The sequence below is a fragment of the Oncorhynchus tshawytscha genome, linkage group LG16 (assembly GCF_018296145.1).
Source record: "Oncorhynchus tshawytscha isolate Ot180627B linkage group LG16, Otsh_v2.0, whole genome shotgun sequence".
Lineage (NCBI taxonomy): Eukaryota > Metazoa > Chordata > Actinopteri > Salmoniformes > Salmonidae > Oncorhynchus > Oncorhynchus tshawytscha.
In genome coordinates, this window is record NC_056444.1 from 5,044,671 (window position 1) to 5,058,365 (window position 13,695).

At 35.5% G+C, this 13,695-nt stretch overlaps 1 protein-coding gene across 2 annotated transcripts in view; it reads left to right on the plus strand.

Annotated features, from left to right (window-relative positions):
- Positions 1–8,212: 8,212 nt before the first annotated feature.
- The window catches only part of LOC112236354 (transient receptor potential cation channel subfamily A member 1-like), a 76,341-nt gene continuing 70,858 nt past the window's right edge, over positions 8,213–13,695 (plus strand). For both annotated transcript variants that reach the window (XM_042298693.1, XM_042298694.1), the window contains exon 1: positions 8,213–8,294. The gene's annotated coding sequence lies outside the window, so the exon portion shown is untranslated. The remainder of the gene's footprint in view (positions 8,295–13,695) is intronic.

The window sequence follows — 13,695 nt, forward strand, 5'->3', positions numbered from 1 at the left end:
ACATGATGATGATGACAGTTAGTTCTATATATCATGATGATGGACAGTTAGTTCTATATAACATGATGATGGACAGTTAGTTCTATATATCATGATGATGGACAGTTAGTTCTATATATCTATATATCATGATGATGGACAGTTAGTTCTATATAACATGATGATGACAGTTCTATATATCATGATGATGGACAGTTATAACATGATGATGGACAGTTAGTTCTATATAACATGATGATGGACAGTTAGTTCTATATATCATGATGATGGACAGTTAGTTCTATATATCATGATGATGGACAGTTCTATATATCATGATGATGGACAGTTAGTTCTATATATCATGATGATGGACAGTTAGTTCTATATATCATGATGATGGACAGTTTCTATATAACATGATGATGGACAGTTCTATATATCATTCTATATATTCTTATTCTATATATCATGATGATGGACAGTTAGTTCTATATATCATGATGATGGACAGTTCTATATAACATGATGATGGACAGTTAGTTCTATATAACATGATGATGGACAGTTAGTTCTATATATCATGATGATGGACAGTTAGTTCTATATAACATGATGATGGACAGTTAGTTCTATATAACATGATGATGGACAGTTAGTTCTATATAACATGATGATGGACAGTTAGTTCTATATATCATGATGATGGACAGTTAGTTCTATATATCATTAGTTCTATATGATGATGGACAGTTAGTTCTATATAACATGATGATGGACAGTTAGTTCTATATAACATATGATGGACATGATGATGGACAGTTCTACATGATTGGACAGTTCTATATAACATGATGATGGACAGTTAGTTCTATATAACATGATGATGGACAGTTAGTTCTATATATCATGATGATGGACAGTTAGTTCTATATATCATGATGATGGATATATCATGATTAGTTCTATATATCATGATGATGGACAGTTAGTTCTATATATCATGATGATGGACAGTTAGTTCTATATATCATGATGATGGACAGTTATATAACATGTTCTATATATCATGATGATGGACAGTTAGTTCTATATATCATGATGATGGACAGTTAGTTCTATATATCATGATGATGGACAGTTAGTTCTATATATCATGATGATGGACAGTTAGTTCTATATATCATGATGATGGACAGTTAGTTCTATATATCATGATGATGGACAGTTCTATATATCATGATGATACAGTTCTATTCTATATAACATGATGATAGATAACATGATGATGGACAGTTCTATATATCATGATGATGGACAGTTCTATATATCATGATGATGGAATTCTATATAACATGATGATGGACAGTTAGTTCTATATATGATGATGGACAGTGATGATGGACAGTTAGTTCTATATAACATGATGATGGACAGTTAGTTCTATATATCATGATGATGGACAGTTAGTTCTATATATCATGATGATGGACAGTTAGTTCTATATATCATGATGATGGACAGTTAGTTCTATATAACATGATGATGGACAGTTAGTTCTATATGATCAGTTAGTTCTATTCTATATATCATGATGATGGACAGTTAGTTCTATATATCATGATGATGGACAGTTAGTTCTATATATCATGATGATGGACAGTTAGTTCTATATATCATGATGATGGACAGTTCTATATAACATGATGATGGACAGTTAGTTCTATATATCATGATGATGGACAGTTAGTTCTATATATCATGATGATGGACAGTTAGTTCTATATAACATGATGATGGACAGTTAGTTCTATATATCATGATGATGGACAGTTAGTTCTATATAACATGATGATGGACAGTTAGTTCTATATAACATGATGATGGACAGTTAGTTCTATATAACATGATGATGGACAGTTAGTTCTATATATCATGATGATGGACAGTTAGTTCTATATATCATGATGATGGACAGTTAGTTCTATATATCATGATGATGGACAGTTAGTTCTATATATCATGATGATGGACAGTTCTATATATCATGATATGGACATTAGTTCTATATAACATGATGATGGACAGTTAGTTCTATATATCATGATGATGGACAGTTAGTTCTATATATCATGATGATGGACAGTTAGTTCTATATAACATGATGATGGACAGTTAGTTCTATATAACATGATGATGGACAGTTAGTTCTATATATCATGATGATGGACAGTTAGTTCTATATATCATGATGATGGACAGTTAGTTCTATATATCATGATGATGGACAGTTCTATATAACATGATGATGGACAGTTAGTTCTATATAACATGATGATGGACAGTTAGTTCTATATATCATGATGATGGACAGTTAGTTCTATATAACATGATGATGGACAGTTAGTTCTATATAACATGATTAGTTCTATATATCATGATGATGGACAGTTAGTTCTATATATCATGATGATGGACAGTTAGTTCTATATATCATGATGATGGACAGTTAGTTCTATATATCATGATGATGGACAGTTCTATATAACATGATGATGGACAGATTAGTTCTATATATCATGATGATGGACAGTTCTATATATCATGATGTTCTATATATCATGATGATGGACAGTTAGTTCTATATATCATGATGATGGACAGTTAGTTCTATATAACATGATGATGGACAGTTAGTTCTATATAACATGATGATGGACAGTTAGTTCTACATATAACTATATATGATGATGGACAGTTCTATATAACATGATGATGGACAGTTGGACAGTTCTATATATCATGATGATGGACAGTTAGTTCTATATAACATGATGATGGACAGTTAGTTCTATATATCATGATGATGGACAGTTAGTTCTATATATCATGATGATGGACAGTTAGTTCTATATATCATGATGATGGACAGTTAGTTCTATATATCATGATGATGGACAGTTAGTTCTATATAACATGATGATGGACAGTTAGTTCTATATAACATGATGATGGACAGTTAGTTCTATATATCATGATGATGGACAGTTAGTTCTATATAACATGATGATGGACAGTTATATAACATGTTCTATATATGACATGATGATGGACAGTTAGTTCTATATAACATGATGATGGACAGTTAGTTCTATATATCATGATGATGGACAGTTGGACAGTTCTATATATCATGATATAACATGATGATGGACAGTTCTATATAACATGATGATGGACAGTTAGTTCTATATATCATGATGATGGACAGTTAGTTCATATGATATTCTATATATCATGATGATGGACAGTTAGTTCTATATATCATGATGATGGACAGTTAGTTCTATATATCATGATGATGGACAGTTAGTTCTATATATCATGATGATGGACAGTTAGTTCTATAACATGATGATGGACAGTTCTATATATCATGATGATGGACAGTTAGTTCTATATAACATGATGATGATGACAGTTAGTTCTATATATCATGATGATGGACATATATCATGATGATGGACAGTTAGTTCTATATATCATGATGATGGACAGATGATGGACAGTTAGTTCTATATAACATGATGATGGACAGTTATTCTATATATCATGATGATGGACAGTTAGTTCTATATAACATGATGATGGATATAACAGTTAGTTCTATATATCATGATGATGGACAGTTAGTTCTATATAACATGATGATGATGATGGACAGTTCTATATATCATGATGATGGACAGTTCTATATATCATGATGATGGACAGTTAGTTCTATATAACATGATGATGGACAGTTAGTTCTATATAACATGATGATGGACAGTTAGTTCTATATATCATATGATGGACATGATGATGGACAGTTAGTTCTATATATCATGATGATGGACAGTTAGTTCTATATATCATGATGATGGACAGTTAGTTCTATATATCATGATGATGGACAGATATAACATGATGATGGACAGTTCTATATATCATGATGATGGACAGTTAGTTCTATATATCATGATGATGGACATTAGTTCTATATATCATGATGATGATGGAGTTCTATATATCATGATGATGGACAGTTAGTTCTATATAACATGATGATGGACAGTTCTATATTCTATATATCATGATGATGGACAGTTAGTTCTATATAACATGATGATGGACATTAGTTCTATATAACATGATGATGGACAGTTAGTTCTATATATCATGATGATGGACAGTTAGTTCTATATAACATGATGATGGACAGTTAGTTCTATATAACATGATGATGGACAGTTCTATATATCATGATGATGGACAGTTAGTTCTATATAACATGATGATGGACAGTTAGTTCTATATAACATGATGATGGACAGTTAGTTCTATATATCATGATGATGGACAGTTAGTTCTATATATCATGATGATGGACAGTTAGTTCTATATATCATGATGATGGACAGTTAGTTCTATATATCATGATGATGGACAGTTCTATATATCATGATGATGGACAGTTCTATATATCATGATGATGGACAGTTAGTTCTATATAACATGATGATGGACAGTTAGTTCTATATATCATGATGATGGACAGTTAGTTCTATATATCATGATGATGGACAGTTAGTTCTATATATCATGATGATGGACAGTTAGTTCTATATATCATGATGATGGACAGTTAGTTCTATATAACATGATGATGGACAGTTCTATATATGATGATGGACATGATATAACATGATGATGACAGTTCTATATATCATGATGATGGACAGTTAGTTCTATATAACATGATGATGGACAGTTAGTGATGATGGACAGTTAGTTCTATATAACATGATGATGGACTAGTTAGTTCTATATAACATGATGATGGACAGTTAGTTCTATATAACATGATGATGGACAGTTATATAACATGATTCAGTTAGTTCTATATATCATGATGATGGACAGTTAGTTCTATATATCATGATGATGGACAGTTAGTTCTATATATCATGATGATGACAGTTAGTGATCTATCTATATAACATGATGATGGACATGATGATGGACAGTTCTATATATCATGATGATGGACAGTTAGTTCTATATATCATGATGATGGATAACATGAGTGGTTCTATATATCATGATGATGGACAGTTAGTTCTATATAACATGATGATGGACAGTTAGTTCTATATAACATGATGATGGACAGTTAGTTCTATATAACATGATGATGGACAGTTAGTTCTATATAACATGATGATGGACAGTTAGTTCTATATAACATGATGATGGACAGTTAGTTCTATATAACATGATGATGGACAGTTAGTTCTATATAACATGATGATGGACAGTTAGTTCTATATAACATGATGATGGACAGTTAGTTCTATATATCATGATGATGGACAGATGATGGACAGTTAGTTCTATATAACATGATGATGGACAGTTAGTTCTATATAACATTAGTTCTATATAACATGATGATGGACAGTTAGTTCTATATAACATGATGATGACAGTTAGTTCTATATAACATGATGATGGACAGTTCTATATAACATGATGATGGACAGTTAGTTCTATATAACATGATGATGGACAGTTAGTTCTATATAACATGATGATGGACAGTTAGTTCTATATAACATCATATAACATGATGATGGACAGTTAGTTCTATGTATCATGATGATGGACAGTTAGTTCTATATAACATGATGATGGACAGTTAGTTCTATATATCATTAGTTCTATATAACATGATGATGGACAGTTAGTTCTATGTATCATGATGATGGACAGTTAGTTCTATATAACATGATGATGGACAGTTAGTTCTATATATCATGATGATGGACAGTTAGTTCTATGTATCATGATGATGGACAGTTCGTTCTATATATCGTGATGATGGACAGTTCTATATAACATGATGATGGACAGTTCTATGCAGCAGAGTGTAGACCTTTTAGTTGCTACAGGAAGCTGAACTGTGTTCTTTATGTTTTTGATCATCTGGACAGAAAGCGATCTTGTCCCTGTAAAGAGGTTTACATGTTAATCATCATACATTTAATCATCATTACCAGTGACAATCTTCAAGGACTGAATCACAAATATCATCCTTTTTCCTTCCCCAAGTTTACCCATGGGCCATGGTGAATAGCAGTCAATAGTATTGCACTTCATAGGTGGTGTCATTTGGGATGCAGAAAAGGAATAATAATGTTTTTTCTCCTTCATTAATAAACCTGCCCTAGCCTGTTTTCTCATTCATTAATAAACCTGCCCTAGCCTGTTTTCTCCCTCAGTAATAAACCTGCCCTAGCCTGTTTTCTCCCTCAGTAATAAACCTGCCCTAGCTTGTTTTCTCCCTCAGTAATAAACCTGCCCTAGCTTGTTTTCTCCCTCAGTAATAAACCTGCACTAGCCCGTTTTCTCGTTAATTAATAATCCTGCCCTGGCCTGTTGGGTTTTACTTGGATTTGTGTCTGCATACGGAGGACGACCCTGTCATTTATAGTCATTATTCTCCAAATCTGTTGGGTTTCTACCCAACATTGCAAAGGATATGTTTTGATCTGTTCTGAACAAAAATATAAATGCAACATGTAAAGTGTTGGTCTCATGTTTCATGAGCTGAAATTAAAGATCTCAGAAATGTTCCATACGCACAAAAAGCTTATTTCTCTCAAAGGGTATTATTATTATTAAATATGTTAACATCATTGTTAGTGAGCATTTATCCATTGCCAAGATAATCCATCCACCTGACAAGTGTAGCATATCAGGAACCTGATTAAACAGCATGATCATTACACAGGTGCACCTTGTGCTGGGTTCAATAAAATGTTTTTTTTTTTTTTTTTTACAGTTTTGTCACACAACACAATGCCACAGATGTCTCAAGTTTTGAAGGAGCATGCAATTGGCATGCTGACTATAGAAATGTCCACGAGAGTTGTTGCCAGAGGCTTTTACGCTCATTTCTCTACCATAAGCCACCTCCAACGTTGTTTTAGAGAATTTGTCTTTACGCCCAACTGGCCTCACAACTGCAGACCACGTGTAACCACGCCAGTCCAGGACCTCCACATCCGGCTTCTTCACCTGCGGGATCGAAGTATTCCTGTCTGTAATGAAGCCCTTTTGTGTGGTGTGGAAAAACAAATTCTGATTGGCTGGGCCTGGCTCCCCAGTGGGGGGTCCTATACCCTCTCAGGCCCACCCATTGCTGCACATATGTCCAGACATGTGAAATCCTTAGATTAGGGTCTACTGAATTTATTTCAATTGAATGATTTCCTTATATGAACTGTAACTCAGTAATATCGTTGAATATCATATTTTTGTTCAAAATATTTACTAGCACAGCAAAATGGATAAAATGGATAAAAGAGTGTGGGGGCAGTAGCAGGAACAGCACCACAGTCTAGTGGTGAAAACCTGACACTTTCACACTAACTTATTGTAAATAATGTAAGTGTAACGTTCGTCGTTGGGAGAGAGAGAGGAGGACCAAGGTGCAGTGTGGTAAGTATTCATATTCTCTTTTAATGAAAATGAATACTCGAACAAAACCAACAAAACACGAGAACGAAACGAAAACAGTCGGTGAAATACAAACACAGAACAGAAAATAAACACCCACAACTCAAAAGTGAAACCAGGATACCTAAATATGATTCTCAATCAGGGACAACGATTGACAGCTGCCTCTGATTGAGAGCCATACCAGGCCAAACACAGAAATCCCAAATCATAGAAAAAATAACATAGACAACCCACCCCAACTCACGCCCTGACCATACTTAAAACAAAGACATAACAAAACCAGAGACCTTTCAAAAGTAGTGCACTAGGGAATAAGGGGTTATTAGCTACACAACCCTACTCTCTGGGAGCCTGGTCTTACTCTACTCATTCTACTGTGCATCTCTGAGCATCTAGGAGCTATTGTAATGGGATCAGTCCTGGGTTCAAATACTATTCAAATTTATTTTAAATGATTGTATCTGGGTTTAATTGAGCTTGCCTGACACAATGTAACCAGTAGAATAGTCACAAGGGGTGCCAACCCCGTCCGTCTGGCACTCCAGACAGACTAGTACAAACGCTAAAAGTGTTTGAAAGGTTTCACATGCTATTTGAACCCAGGTCTGAATGGGATGTCACTGAACTGTGACAACTACAGTACATAAACCATTACTTGCCCCGTACTGGGAGACCACAGCAGTCTGCTCTACTCAGAGGCAGTCAGCATCCAACCAGCCAACCAACCAACCAGCCTAACCACTAAAGAGGTATGTAAGTCCCTCTCTTTCTATGGCTTTTTCAGCTTTCTCTTACTTTCCTATGCCGTAATGACAGAAACAGGGTTGTGGGAAATAGGGTCTTGATTTCATGAATCTAGAACGACCATAAAAGGCATTTCATTTTTCATGTTTATTGTCCAACAATTGTTTATTGAAGGCTCTGATTGTTTAATTCTAACATTCTAATTTATTTATTTAATACAAATCTCCAAACGTATTTTTGTTTAATTTTATAGTACTATATAGTGCAGGGTTAATTTTATTGGCATTTTTTGGCATGTTTTTCTAGATTCTGAACATAAAACAACATTTCCAAAGCAAACATTAGCGCTTTGGTCTAGCACAGAAAATGTGTCAATAGTTTATGCATTCTGCATGTTGTAGAACAGTGATATAAAACATTTGACCTGAGCCTTGACAGAGTTGACAACAAATACGATCACACTTTATTTGTACAGTCCGTATCTGTAGATTCTCTCCAGATGGTCGTACTATCAGCAAACTATCTGCTTGCTAAGGTTGGGTTTAGAAAGAGGGTTAGGGTTATAGTTCATGTTAGGGTTAGTAGATTGTCAATTGAAATGTTACTGTGAAGAGAGAATCTACAGAAATAATAAAATATAAAATAAAGAGTTTCTAGAAATAAAACAGACCGTTCAATACAAACATTTGTAAAACATAGAAAATTAATAATCAAAAATAGAAAAAAAACATTCGATCAGATTTTTCAGTATTCTGATGGAATTAATGTTTTACTCAGTTGACAAAAATAATAAATATTCTTCTTTATTGAAGTGGTACACAAATGACCAATTTAGTTTCTCCTCCGTTGCTTTAAATCATTCCTGGTTAAGTTAGGATCATACAGAGTTTGTGGAATTTGAATCAAAACATTTTTTGAGAGAGTTTGTAATTGGGATCCTTTCCTCCGGACAAGGGCATTTCCTGGCACAGAGCCGAATATCTGGAAAATTCCAAAAGCAAATCTTTCTAATTATGAAAGTCCCGTTAAAATCTATTTTTTCTATCCTTTCAACTGTAAAAATACAGTTTTCCCGCCTTTCAAGAATCCTGACCCATTCTACATGCTTTACTTATCACTACGCTGTACCTTTCTACGCTGTGTGTCTGTTTAACATCTCATCTAGATTTAAGATCTGTGGTCAGGAAAGGCAGAGTGAGTGAGGTGCGATTGCATGACATGTTTTATATCACTGTGTAATGGAGACCTTCTCAAGACCACTTATTAATATATTATATATAATATTTTGAAGTCATGAAGCACAATTATTCCTCTGAGACTTTAGCATGCTGACACCATTGGCTAATTGATAGTTACTATAGCAATACATATGTTATCAGGATAGTATAACAAGCTAGACAGCTAAATATCCTCTTTCACACACACACACACACACAGTACACTATTAAAGCAACAGATTGCATTGGGGGGGAGGACTGTCGTGTCCTTTGCAGTGATTATATAAACAGTAACTATATACAATATACATATATACTGTATATCAAGCAACTACTCTTCCGTCGCTTGGCAGCCGTTTACCATGTTGACTGTGTTCTATGTGGTTTAATGTCATTTCCTGGATTTCTTTGTTCCCAGCAAACAGGAGAATGATCACCCGGCTAATTAATGAAACCGATATCCACAGATACAAGCTTCCCAAGTCTCTGTGTCCATCCCAAATGGCCCCCTATTCCGTTTATAGTACACTACTTTTGACCTGGGGCCATAGGGCGCTTGGCAAAAGTAGTGCACTATAAAAAAAACAAATAATAGGGTGCCATTTGGGAACGAAAATTGAAAACAAGCCAAATAAATAGAATCAAATCAAATGTTATTTTGTCACACGCGCCGAATACAACTGGTGTAGACCTTTCCATGAAATGCTTTGATTACGAGCCTTTCCCAACGATATAGAGTTTAAAATGATAATAACAATTAAATAGTAAACAAATTCAAATACATAAGAATGGAGATGTTATATACAGATCAATGGTGAAGGGCCTTCAGAAAGTATTCATGGGGAGTTTTTATGATAGAAAATAATTGGAATGAAGCTAAGCACTGGCACAATACTCGAGGGAAACCTGGTTCAGTCTGCTTACCACCAGACACTGGGAGATGAATTCACCTTTCAGCAGGACAATAACCTAAAACACAATGCCAACTCTGCACTGACTTACCAAGAAGGCAGTGAACGTTCTTGAGTGGCCAAAGGTGCTTATACACAGAATTGACCAACGGGTGTGAATACTTATGTAAATTAAATATTTATTTTTCTAAAAACATGTTTTCCCTTTCTCATTATGTGGTAAAAATCTATTGAATCCATGTTGAATTCAGGCTGTAACAAAATGTGGAATAACTAATGGAGGTATGAATACTTTCTGCAGGCACTGTACACCCTTAGTAAAAAATGTTTCCATGTAGAACCCTTTTGGTTCCAGGTAGAACCATTTTTTGGTTCCAGGTAGAACCCTTTTTTGGTTCCAGGTAGAACCCTTTTTTGGTTCCAGGTAGAACCCTTTTTTGGTTCCAGGTAGAATTATTTTGGGTTACAGGTAGAACCATCTGTGGAAAGGGTTCTACCTGGAACCTAAAGGGTTCTACCTGGAACCTAAATGGTTCTACCTGGAACCACAAGGGTTCTACCTGGCACCTAAAATGGTTCTACCTGGAACCTAAAGTGTTCTACCTGGAACAAAAAGTGTTCTACCTGGTACCAAAAGGGTTCTACCTGGCACCTAAAATGGTTCTACCTGGAACCTAAAGTGTTCTACCTGGAACAAAAAGTGTTCTACCTGGTACCAAAAGGGTTCTACCTGGCACCTAAAATGGTTCTACCTGGAACCTAAAGGGTTCTACCTGGAACCACCTTTTTTTCTACGGTAAGAGTGCTTCCTGAATTGACTGGAATTGAAAGAACATTGACACCAACCACCATTCCTTGGTGTAACCTGTAAGGTTATTTCAGCTCAGAGCAAGGCAGGGTAAAAACAGACACGATAGGCATCTATTTTTCAATGTATTCAATGTAAATAACCAGTTGCCATGTGGTCATAGCTGGATGGATAACTCAGCCACTGAGACAGGCCAAGGCCAATATTGATCACAATTTAGAAAAGCCTCATTCTCTCTCAACGAGAGATGCATGGAGCTGCCAGGTGGAAAACATTGTCGGAGACCCAAATGGCACCCTACTCCTCACATAGTGCTCCAGTTTGGACCAGGGCCTGTAGGGACGTAGACCATTGATGTATGCATTATGGCTTCACTAGAGAACATGTAGTCTCCCCCATCACTGTCCATACAGGTTTACTGTATATATCTATAGTATAGAACATGTAGACTCACCCCAGGCTGTCCATACATCCTTACTGTATATATCTAGAATATAGAACATGTAGACTCACCCCAGGCTGTCCATACAGCCTTACTGTATATATCTATAGTATAGAACATGTAGTCTCCCCACACTGTCCATACAGGCTTACTGTATATATCTAGAATATAGAACATGTAGTCTCCCCCCAGGCTGTCCATACATCCTTACTGTATATATCTAGAATATAGAACATGTAGTCTCCCCCCAGGCTGTTCATACATCCTTACTGTATATATCTATAGTATAGAACATGTAGTCTCAAGTGCATTTGGAAAGTATTCAGACCCTTTGACTTTTTCTACATTTTGTTACGTTGCAGCCATATTCTAAAATGTATTAAAAAAAAATTTTCCCCTCATCAATCTACAGACAATACCCCATAATGACATCACAATACCCCATAATGACATCACAATACAACATAATGACATCACAATGCCCCATAATGACATCACAATACACCATAATGACATCATAATACACCATAATGACATCACAATGCCCCATAATGACATCACAATACACCATAATGACATCATAATAAAACATAATGACAGCGAAAAAAGAAAAAAACGTTTTAATGATTTTTTTTTGCTGTGTGCTTAGGGTCGTTGTATTGTTGGAAGGTGAATCTCTGCGACAGTGTGAGTTCCTGAACACTCTGGAGCATATTTTCATAAAGGATCTCCCTGTACTTTTCTCCATTCAACTTTTCCTCGATCCTGGTTAGTTTCCCAGTCCCTGCTACTGAAAAACATCCCCACAGCATGATGCTGCCACCACCATGCATCACCGTAGGGATGGTGCCAGGTTTCCTCCAGACGTGATGCTTGGCATTCAGGCCAAAGAGTTCAATCTTGGTTTCATCAGGCCAGAAACCTTTTGGCAAACTCCAAGCGGGCTGTCATGTGCCTTTTACTGAGGAGTGGCTTCCGTCTGGCCACTCTACCATAAAGTCCTGATTGGTGGAGTACTGCAGAGACCTTCTGGAAGGTTCTCCCATCTCCACAGAGGAACTCTATAGCTCTGTAAGAGTGACCATTGGGTTCTTGGTCACCTCCCTGACCAAGGCCCTTCTCCTCCAATTGCTCAGTTTGGCTCTAGGAAGAGTCTTGGTGGTTCCAAACTTCTTCCATTTTAGAAGGATGGAGTGTGCAATCATGTCTCGGAGCTCTACAGACAATTCCTTCAACCTCATGATTTGGTTTTTGCTCTGACATGCACTGTCAACTGTGGGACCTTATATAGACAGGTGTGTGCCTTTCCAAATCATGTCCAATCAATTAAATTGACCACAGGTGGACTCCAATCAAGTTGCAGAAACATCTCAAGGATGATATATAGAAACAGGATGCACCTAAACTCAATTTCGAGTCTCATAGCAAAGGATCTGAATACTTATGTAAATAAGGTAAATCTGTTTTTATTTGTAATAAATTTGCAAAAATGTCTAAAAAATGTTTTTTTTCGCTTTGTCATCATGGGGAATTATGTATATAATATAATTATGTATATAATATAATTATGTATATAATAGCAGTCCCGTCCATTATTGATGAGGGAAAAATCTACTAAATCCAATTTAGAATGAGGCTGTAACGTAACAAAATGTGTAAAAAGTCAAGGGGTCTGAATACTTTCCGAAGGCCCTGTATGTACATACGGTGGTTATAATCACAGAAAGGTTCATGTGGGTGTGTCACGTTAATGTGGGTGTGTCGTGTAATGTGGGTGTGTCGTGTAATGTGGGTTTGTCATGTAATGTAGGATTGTCATGTAATGTAGGATTGTCATGTAATGTGGGTGTGTCATGTAATGTGGGTGTGTCATGTAATGTGGGTGTGTCATGTAATGTGGGTGTGTCATGTAATGTGGGTGTGTCATGTAATGTGTGTGTGTGTCATGTAATTTGAGATTGTCGTGTAATGTTGAATAGTTGTTTGAGGTGCTTTTTTTTTATTTTACTGTGATAAAACACACAATAG